We start from the raw sequence: 11,271 nt of genomic DNA on the forward strand, positions 1-11,271 counted from the left end.
CTGTGCTCAGCCTGTTCCAGACCAGTCCCTGGTCGGAAAGAGTGTTGATTTACGTTCATCGTCTACGCACCACTTTGTTCCGGGAGCGTTTATCATCAAGGACGAACCATCTGAATCCAAACCAGACGAAAGTCCACAGGTCCAGATGACAGTTGACCCGGTCTTTCAAAAGGTCCAGATGACAGTTGACCCGGTTTTGCCTTCAGAAGTTCCATCCTCAGATGATATTATCACTGTAAAGAATGAAGACCACACCGTCCAAATTCTATACATAAACACAGACTCTAATGATCAAGTGAGCATCCCTCTCATTCCTTCGCAGCAGGAAGGAGGTTCATCAGAGTCATATCCGACCGTTTATCCGGTCCCACCTCCAAGCAACCTAGTTGTTTCCTTCAATTGGGATCAACTAGGCAATCCCCGGTTACCAGCTTCCATACCATTTCGAATTATAGTCCAAGTCTACCGAATGGTTATGGCCGGTGCCATTATTGATGAGGGATCTCCTGTGAGCATCCTTTCTTCAACAGCTTGGGAAGCACTTGGTTCGCCACTGCTTCTGCCTGAGGTAAGAAACCTTACAGGTTTTAATCGAGAAACCAGTCGAACTTTAGGAATTCTTCCCAATGTACCTATCACATTAGAAGGGAAGACCGTTCAGATGGGCGTCATGGTAGTCCAAGGTCCGTTAGATTACAATTTACTCCTTGGGCGAGACTATATTTATCGCATACGTGCAATTGTGTCCTCACTCTTCAGAGTGATGTGTTTTCCACACGAAGGAAGGACGATCAAGATCGTAGACCAACTTTCGTTCCCCGGTTCACACTTCACATATAGTCATCTACCATTCCTAAATGGTCTTATTTCCACAGGAAATGCCTCAACATCCAGCCCGTCATTCTGATGACGGCAGCTGACCCGGGCAAGTGACTCAAGCCCGGGGGGCATGCATCCTCCTTTTCAAAATCGAGTCTTTCCAAGTGAACCTTCATTCCATCCACTCCGTGAATGCCATGAAGCTTGGGGGGCATGTACCTCGATTTGCATTATCATGCTGGGGGCATGCAAATTTATAACAAGCAGAGTTCTCCATGGTTCAAGCTTGTGTAAAAATGAACCCATACCTGATTTACATCCCGTGATTGCCTTTTATTTGCTAAATTCTGCTAGATGAGCCTTGGTTGTTTCATTCCATCGCCACCATCTCTTTGGCCGATCATATGCTTTCACTTGGTTGTTTATCCTTTCCTGAGGAACCGCAGCGATGAGTGGTTTGTATTAGCCAGCCTCTTGACCATTACGTGTTTTGAGCAGTTCCACCATTACCGGAACCAGTTGCTACCCTTTATACCACTCGTTCCTCTAAGACGAGTCACCTTTAAGCTCTTTTCTAACTCGTAAAATATGAAAAGATTGCCGAGTATTTTTTCCTTTTTGACTCGTTAAAGAGAATAAAAATGGAGGTCTGCTTTCAGCTCTTTTTCTGACCATTTAAAGAGGAAAAGATTGCCGAGTCGCTCCTCTTGACTCGTTAAACGTTAATAAGGGGCGATCGTTTTAAGTTCTTTTTATCGACCGTTAAAACATAAAAAGATTACCGGGTTTTTGTCGTTTCAAACTTGTTAATGGTTACGGAACGACGTGATTTTGATCGCTTTTGTACTTTTTCAGGTCGAAATTACTATTTATGAAAAGTACTCCTCGATCGTAATGGTCGGGCGGTTCTTTCGGGCATTATTTTATACTTTTTCGGGCCCGAGAGACACAACTTTACGAAAAAGGACACCCCTGGAGTTTCCTTTTCTGTTGTCTTTTCAAACTCTCTAAACATGAAAAGACGCCGAGTTCTTCCTTTGTCAGACTTGTTGAAACCTGATGACATCGGATTTTGTCGAAATGACACACCACAAGCATATGCTATCCCCATCAAGCTTGTTAAAAATAACTGGGGTACTAGCCAGAAATGGTGGGGGAAAAGAAAATTTTGGAACCATAATTATTATCGTGTCGGCAGTATGTCGCTCTTGAACATGGCACTTGTTTGCTTTCGTGTCTGGGTGGGGATATCTCATCTCATTTTTCACTGGCCTCCGTGGATTTGGGTAATCCTATTTGACCTCTCATCTACTCATTGCCTCGTCGTCATGACCTTTGATACATTGATGTCAAATACTGCCAATTCCATTAATGTGCCGCCGATATGTTCAAGAGAAGTTGACCTCTGAAAAGAAACAACCTCCATCTGATAGTTCATATAATCTTGATTCACAACATTATCTCTCTGTCTCGTGTCGATGATGTGGGAAACATTATGGCCCACCTTCGATCAAGGTCACTTCCTGTCGACTTCAGCTCATTATCCAGGAAGCTGATCTAGAGACTCCCTTCCGGTGCCTTGGAGCCTGCATGCCTCAATGGTAGGTTCTTCGCGTTCGACGTGAGGTTTTCATCATTGGCCTCCGATCGAATGATTCTACGGGTGTTCGACGCCAGCTCATTAATTCGCACGCCGTAGATTGTACCTATAGTACCTTGAGGGCCATTGTCATTATTAGTGGTACCTCTCGCGTCTGTTAATAGTTTCCACTATTGACTGGTAATCAGACGATGTTCATGCATGTTCGACTTCAGCTCATATATTCGCATGCTTGAACTTGTACTCTTGTTCGGGCTGAGATGGAGCGCAAGACCCTGGATTGTGTCTGTTGTAATCCAGGCGTGATTCTTGATACATGACTCATTCACTGGATGGCTGCGACCATGCCTGAGTCTAGTCATTGATCCTAACTAGATGGCTGCGTCCATACTATGGATCTCGATTATTTATGTACTCTCTTATGGATGGCTGCGACCATACCACTTACATCATGTAATTGAACTATCAGTCGTGTCTCTCAATGCAGATCCTCGGCGGCAGCTATATGTGTGTTCTTGTGTGTTCCTATAAAGCATTTCACCCCTCTCTCTCCCTCTCGGACTTCATGCTTTAGGGGGCATCCGTTACACAGTAATTTGTCACCATTGGTCACCGTCCCTATCGCCCTGTTTCCATACATTGGAGGACGCATTCCGGGACCTGTGAGCAGTGACATAACCCAAAAACACTTGCATTATGTTCCCCTGAGTATGTACTTCATGTTCCCTGAAGACACCTTCTGCAAATTATCCCTGGAAAGTACTCTTTTTCCATTGGCGCAGGTCCACAGTATCTTACCCGCACCAATCACTGAGATCCTCAAAAGAGGGCGCGACCATTGGCGCTTTGTCACAGAACAACACCCACACCAGCCCAGTTTGGTAATGATTTTTGACAAACGCACGCCCATCTGCTTTTTCCCTTCAAATCACGAAGTCTTTTGAGGGTAAAATCCATCTGATAGAGGTCGAGAGTCATCATCTATCCTTGACATCTATCCACAGTGGCTTTTCAGAGATAATGCCAATCCACAATGAGTGTCCTGGTTCATCGAATCTTTCTCCCTTGTCCATCTATAAATATCTGTCCTCATGCATTAGACAAGCTAGTTGTTGAGTTCTAAAGTTTTTGAAGGAATGCTAGTTGTGGTTACGCTTGTCATGAGTGATAGTGAAGCATAGAGAGGTTATGCTACCGGAGAGGAGGTACATTGCAAGACACATATAGTTGCTTGCCCAGCCAGAGGAGAGGTTCAACGTCAGAACCTTGGTTGTAACTTTTCCTGTCTATTATTCATTAATGAACGACTGCTATTATAGTTCCAATCTCATTGTCTATTATAGTGATGTTTCATTTATTTCCTTTCTGACTGAAATATAGTTGTGCCTTGGTGGATTTTATGCTTGTATCTGTTTCTTCCTTTGCATGTGCAGGTGTCCGTTTGCAAGGATTGCAAGGATTGTGACCTGCCGGAGTGAGGGAGCGGGAATACCAACTCTGCTTCAACTATAGCGTTGGATTCCAGGTTGGTCTTCTTAATTCACCTTTAATGTACAACTAGGAACTTGCGTGGTAGCGTGAATTGATTGTGGCTAGTTCTGTTTTAGGCTAGTGGGATCGCCTCTGTCCGCAGAGGGGATTTACCTATCCAACAAGAGCCCCATGCTCAGTTCTAACATATTGCTTGATTGGCTGTAGGACCAATATTCTACTCACTCCAACTCCTACACTTTGTGTGCAACTCTATGAGTGCTTAAGGAACTTCTCACCTCCTCTGTACCAAAATGTTTCCAAAATGTTTGAAGATCTGTCCAGACAAAGGGTACCTATAATTGGTGGATTTTCAATTTCCAATTATATAGCCATTCAATTTTCATATCATCTAATTGCTTTAAGAAATTTTGTGTAAAGCTAATCTACAATCTAGATCTGGTGCACTTGCCCTGGAATACGTCGATAGTGGGGAAACCTGAGGATGTTAATTAGATGTAATGATGGTTTTTGCATCCCTTTTAGTAATCTTCCTATCAGGCTTTTAAAGATAATGAAAAAAATTGCCCCAATTTTGAGGATTGCGCAAGAATTTAAAAAATAAACAACACCAAAATCTTGAAAATTGATGCTGAATAGCACCATGGCTTTTGTTTCTAGAGTTTGTTGACTGAAGTACAATACTTTACAGATGGGCCTGGAAGAAAACTATTATTATCAATTTGAACGGTTAAAATACTACACCTACACAAAGAAAAATACAGGAAAATTGGTTAATTCAACTAAAAGCATTGTAGTTATAACAATTGGATCAAGCTCCACTATGCTTACTCTTCTTTCTGGGATCCAAGCTTGTGCTTTGGAGTCCCTCTCTTTGCATAGAAATGGATCAAACTTGTCCAAAGCTTGTAAACCTAGATGGTGCTCCTGAAAAGAGCCAGAATAACAGTGACCATCCATGAACTAGCCATCCAGTAAGGAATAACGACATCTACCTTACCAGCTAAGTAGAAGGAGGCCAACTTCCATGCCAACCAAGGCCAAACAATGCACCTCACCACGGTAAAATACACAGTGAAAAATGGAAAAACAGAACTATAGATCATGTTGGCCAAGGTAGACTCCGTTTTAGCCATACGAGAAATAGTCCACACATTTTGTAATGGAGTTGTCGATTGCCTTGCAGCTATCAGAGAGATGGCCGAGAGCCCTCCATCGCCTACATAGTACCTGCAAGTTACTAGGTAGAAGGAAGTTGCAATATGGTGAAATATAAAGAGGTGATTAGATGGGTTGGCAAGAAAATAGTGGAGCAAGTCCACAACGAAATATGCAGCGTTGAACTCCATGATTTTGTTCTCTAAATCTGCGTTGGGTGCATCAAGCTTCCATGGGTTACTGCGCATGTCGTGCACAGAGAGAATGCAAACGATGGTTGCATGAACGAATGAGATGCCACAGCTCGCAGCCTCGAACCTGTTCTTGCCCTTCCAGTTTCGCTTGTTCTGGTGACTTGGTGAGCTGCAGGGGAGTGCCGGGTCGAATGCAGCCCGCGGTTAATTCCCAAATTTGAATTGAGGTGTGAATGGCGGCAAGACAGCGATGGAACTCTTGTCAGACATCATTAAATGTGGAGGGTGGCGGAGCTGGCCGGAGGAATAGCTGGTGGCCGGAGCCAGAGGTTTTTCCGGGCGGTGACGGAAACCGGGCCATTCCTCCGCCTGGGTAGACTACTCCGTTTACCTTCAACACAAGAGAGTATTTTTATATCAATTTTTGAAAAGCCAAATATTTAGCAATCAAACGAAAATGGGTGCGGCCAAATAATTAATGAAACCGTATGATGAACTCGTAGGTTACCCACAACCCTCAACTGAACCCGAGGCAAAGCGACAATTAAAGGAATAGCCATCCAATATACACTCGTTGATGAAGAAAATTAAAATAAATAAGAAATAATAAAATGTATGTGTTTTAATCCCAAAGCGTAGACTCAGCCGGTGATTATGTAAATACAAGTGGGAACGCATTGCATTAACGTATGAAAAGTCGAGCATATTAGTAATTTATTTTAAGGCGTTCTCACTATGGCATTTGGTGGGCAAACACGGTTCACTCTAGCGAATGAGCTTCAATTTTGTCGTCATCGCACCTAGCTAAATTTGACAAATGACTGGTTTTCATTGCTCCTTCCTGCGTGGACTTCAGATGTCTGGCCATTTGAAGGCTATACTAATGCCCACAGGCTTCCACACTACGCGATGGGAAATTGCATAAAGGCACTCTGAGAATCGTTCCCTTTCTTCTCGCCCAACGCACATGCTAAATCCTGAGCCACTCGCAGCTGCACATTCGCAGCAGTAGCACAGTGATTCATCGTCTGAAGAGCCGCTGCCAACGCCACAACAATTTTTGTCTTCATCATCGTCGTCTGCTACACTATCTAAAATAAAGCTCTTGGGATGGGAGTTTTTCAGGGCCTGCGGAAGGACTCTTTGTACTGCTTCCACAATTTCATCTCCAACTGCAGTCGATGAAATCGCTTGACGGAGAATACCCCTTTGTCCTTGGTAAGAGCTATGGCCAAATGTACAGGAGCGTATTGGGCGTCACTAGATTATGTATTGATCCCTAGGCTATTGCCTCATTTGTTTCATGTGTAAATTTTCCGGGATTCCGCCAAAGGAACCATTGGTATCATTCTTCAAAATGAAATTGTAGATCAATTGTAGAATATGTTGAAGGGCGGACTGATTTCATCATCGCGAGATTATTGACAGAAAGGGTTTTGATTTTCTTGTTGGACCTCGAGAGGATGCGGGTGCCGCTGGTAATGGAGATCCTGACCGAGCGTGCACACTTTAGGCGGGAGAGTCTGAACAAAAGCTGAACTATCACAGACGGCATGGTTTCGGTCCTTGGATCTTTCAAATCTCCGCCTCTCGATCTTGGGAACCGCCATGTGTGCCACTCGGGTCAACAATTAAATAAATAAAGAATCCTACATTTGATCTTTGTCAAACCCTTGTATTACAGTGCATTTGAATTATTCATCGCATTTAAATGGATTTTCATTGGTTTCGATTCCCTGGGGTACTCCTCCTCCCTCACGAATAATATGTTATCTAGCTCATTAAATTGGATGCGAGCTAGATCTACATCAGTGTTAACATTTGCAGCTTATTCTACTTCCCCATACTAAATCTCAGGGAATATGTTGACCAAAACAGAAATGGAAAGTTGAAGCTCTTCCTGCGATATTGGAGTTTTTTTAGAGCTTTAATTTCGCATTTTAGCTAGACAAATTAAGAAATTAATTCTTCTGTCATCGTATCCTCGGGTCAAGCTTTTCACCGTCGCAAATGGTAATTGAATCGTTATTCTCCAATCTAGAAAATGAGATATTTGTTGTGCACAAAGGAACAATTGAGCAAACACGAACGAGAGTTTTAGGGTAAGAATGTGGGAAACTTCAAAATCACTCTATTTGACAGAGTAAATGTTTACGTATGTACACTTCTTATATAACTGTTGAATTTGTAATTTCAACGCAGGCGTACAACGCCCAAACCGCTCAGCAAAACCGCCTTTCAATTTCGGACCGCCTTCCAGCATAAAGTTGTTTCCGTATGATCGAGCCCGATGCAATAAAATTTGGGCACACGTCCCACCCCATATGTCAGCCTACGTAACATTTCGGGACATAAAGCTCTGCAGCAAACTGGCTCCCGAAATCCTTGTCCGCCGTTCGATTGTCTCCATCAATCTCCGCCGTTGATTGTGTAAAGCTGCATACGAACCAACATTAAAGTTTTTGCGTGGAGTAAGAGTCAAGTTTCGTTGACCGCATGTCCCTTCTGCAAAAGAATTAAACTCAAGATAAATGGTGTCGTAGAAAGTAGGTAGATATTTATGTTTTTTCTTACGGCACATAAAATGTAATTATAATTATGTGTGTTGGTTTTTACATATGTTTTTAGTTTTTAGGGTAATTTTCACATAACGAGTCGAATGAAAAAGAGCTCGTGTGCTGTAATGTTTTTTATGTGTTGGCCATTGTAAAACGAAGGAGCAGTGGAAAAAACCATGTATTAATGCACAACAGTGCATAAAGAAAAATGGTGGAGCGCATGTATTTTCCAGGGAGTTGAACTCTGTTGATTTTTGCAAGAGGAAATGCACAACAGTGCGGGGAGTGAAGAAGACATATAATGTTTTGAGCTTCATATGTAAATTTTTTTTACAGCAGTATGAGTAAAATAGTTTTACAGCAGTAAATGTAAATGGGTTTTTACACACCAGCAGTGTAAATACTCAGGAGGAGACAGAGTTTGTTTTTGTTGGTTGAATGTTGTTTTTTGGTAAATCCCTCTCAGTAAAAGAGGATGAATATGTATGAGGCAATATATTTTTGAATAGAAATGTTTTTATGGTGGTGAATACTCTGTTCTCAGTCCTTTTTTTAAAAAAAAAGGCTTCCCTGTGCACAAAAGATCCTGGAGTGAAGAAAACAGAGCATTGCTTCTGTGTGTGAAGTTTTATTTGTTTTTGGGATTTTACCAGAAAAATCCCCAACAGTGGTATCAGAGCAGGCTTAGGCTCCTTGAAGGTGTTCAAGAAGCTGAAGGGAGGAGTCTTTTGTTGCAGCAGTAGATCTTCTCCAGCAGAGTGAAGGCTCAGACAAGAAAATACTTAGGTATTTCACAAAGTTTTTTTATGTGTTGCTGAAGAAACAGTCAGTGTTTTAAAATACACAGTCAAGAAATTGAAGCATAACTAAGGATGCAAGGAATGGCCAGCACAAGCATTGGTATGGGTATGTTTAACACCCAGCTCCCACAGTTTAATGGGAAAAACTATGACTATTGGGCAATAACCATGACAGCCCTGTTTGCCTCTCAAGATTTATGGGAAATAGTTGAAGATGGTTTTGAAGAACCAGCAGATGAAGATGAGTTCAATGCATTAACTCAGGGAGAGAGAGATCTCCTGAAGAGCAATAGGAAGAAGGATTCAAAAGCCCGTGTGTTGTTGTATCTAGCAGTAGACCAGAGTATGTTTCCAAGGTTAGCAGCAGCTAAGACAGCAAATGAAGCATGGCAAACCCTCAAGACAGCCTATCAAAGCATGGAGAGAGTGAAGACAGCAAAACTACAATTGCTGAGAAAAGATTTTGAGAATCTGAGCATGAAGGAGTCAGATAATATTGACTCATTCTTCACACATGTGATTGGTTTGGTCACACAGATGAGGACTCATGGAGAAACCATTGAAGAAAGGAGGATTGTGGAGAAAATATTGAGGGTCTTACCCTCAAAGTTTGATGCAATTGTCACCACCATTGAAGAGACAAAAGATCTCTCAAACTTTTCAGTTGATGAGCTTCATGCATCATTGATAACACATGAGCAGAGGTTGAGTAGAAATGAAAACTCATCTCTAGAGCAAGCCTTCAAGACCTAGATGTCCTTTGGAAGAGGAAGAGGTCAAGGCAGAGGAAACAAGAGAGGAAGAGGCAGAAGTCAAAACAGAGGTGGAAGGAACAGCCCAGCAAATGCTCAAGGAAGAGGCAGCAATCCAAATCAGAACCAAGGCCAAGGCAGCAGCCAACAAAGAGGACAACATCATGCTCAAGGACAAAGGTATGAGAAATCCAATGTCCAATGCTATTATTGTAAAAAATATGGGCATTATGCCAGTGAATGTAGGAAGAAGCAGCATGATATGAACAATAGATCAAATGCAAATGTCACTAGAGAAAATAACAGTCAAGATAATGTGTTGTTAGCTTGTAACATGGCTAAAACAAACAGTGAGGACATATGGTTTTTAGACTCAAGTTGTAGCAACCATATGACAGGAAACATAGCCCTCTTTTCTACCCTAGATAAAAATATGAAATCAGAAGTCACACTTGGAACTGATAGCAAAATCTCTGTTATGGGAAAAGGGGAGGTAAAAATATTTACAAAGCAAGGAGAAAGGGAAACCATAGCAGATGTCTACTATGTCCCCGGAATGAGATGTAACCTCTTGAGTATTGGACAGCTTGTCCATAAGGGGTACAATGTTTTTTTTAAAAATGATGTATGCACCATCATGGATATAGCACCCAGCAAACGATGCATTGCTGAAGTAAAAATGACAAGGAACAGGATGTTCCCTCTCCGGATCAGGGCAGACTTGAAAAACAAAGGAGAAATTGCAGCAGTCACCCAAGAGGCTTTCCAAAGCGTGCCAAAGGATGAAAATTGGTTGTGGCACTTGAGATTTGGACATCTCAATTTTGGAGGTCTAAATTTGTTGAGTAGGAAAGGAATGGTAAGAGGACTACCATTGATAGAGAAACCGGACAGCCTCTGTGAAGGTTGCATTTTGGGAAAACAACATAGAGAAAGTTTTTCATCAGGTAAAAGCATAAGGGCAAAGGCACCCTTAAAGATCATTCACTCAGATTTATGTGGACCGATGCAAGCTCCATCATTAGCAGGCAGCCAATATTTCCTAACATTCATTGATGACTTTACAAGAAAAACTTGGGTATATTTTCTTAAAAACAAAAGTGAAGTGTTTGAAAAATTCCGAAATTTCAAAGCACTTGTGGAGAACCAAAGCGGGCTGCATATTAAAGTTTTGAGAACTGATAGAGGAGGTGAGTATATCTCCAAGGAGTTTCTACGTTTTTGTAGAGAAAATGGAATTCATAAACAGTTTACAGCAAGGTACACCCCACAGCAAAATGGAGTTGCTGAAAGGAAGAACAGGACCATCATGGATATGGCAAGGAGCATGTTGAAGGCAAAGCATTTTCCAAATGATTATTGGGCTGAAGCTGTAAATTGTGCAGTTTACATTTTGAATAGGTGTCCTACAAAAGCAGTGTTGAACAAAGTGTCGGAAGAAGCATGGAGTGGGAGAAAGCAAGGTGTCACCCACTTGAAAGTTTTTGGATGTGTGGCCTATGCACACATACCAGATCAGCTAAGGAGGAAATTGGACAGCAAAGGGGAGAAATGTATCTTCATTGGATACAGTGAGGAATCCAAAGCTTACAGGTTGTATATCCCATCTAACAAGAAGTTTTTGTCAGCAGAGATGTTCAATTCATTGAAGAGGAAGCTTGGGATGGAAGCATAGAGAAGACAATTAATGTTAAAAACTATTTGTCTCATGATGAAGATGATGAGGAGGTGGCTGAAATGCATCCCCAAACAGCAGCGGCAACATAAGGACAGCAAGGGACACCATTGAGGATAAATGAGAGTGCTTCTCCAAGCACACCACAAGGAGGAAATTCAAGTGCGTCTTCAAGCACTTGCACACCAAATGAAAGAGGTAAGAAATTTAGAAATCTAAGTGAT

The 11,271-nt window shown here is 42.0% G+C and overlaps 1 pseudogene; it reads right to left on the bottom strand.

The window, feature by feature from the left end:
* Positions 1-4,737: 4,737 nt before the first annotated feature.
* LOC149248770 (TLC domain-containing protein At5g14285-like) lies at positions 4,738-6,335 on the bottom strand (annotated as a pseudogene).
* Positions 6,336-11,271: the final 4,936 nt, after the last annotated feature.

Source organism: Pinus tabuliformis, chromosome 7 (assembly GCF_031772625.1).
Source record: "Pinus tabuliformis cultivar Carrire ecotype Pingquan chromosome 7, CPIR1, whole genome shotgun sequence".
In the NCBI taxonomy this organism is placed as follows: domain Eukaryota; kingdom Viridiplantae; phylum Streptophyta; class Pinopsida; order Pinales; family Pinaceae; genus Pinus; species Pinus tabuliformis.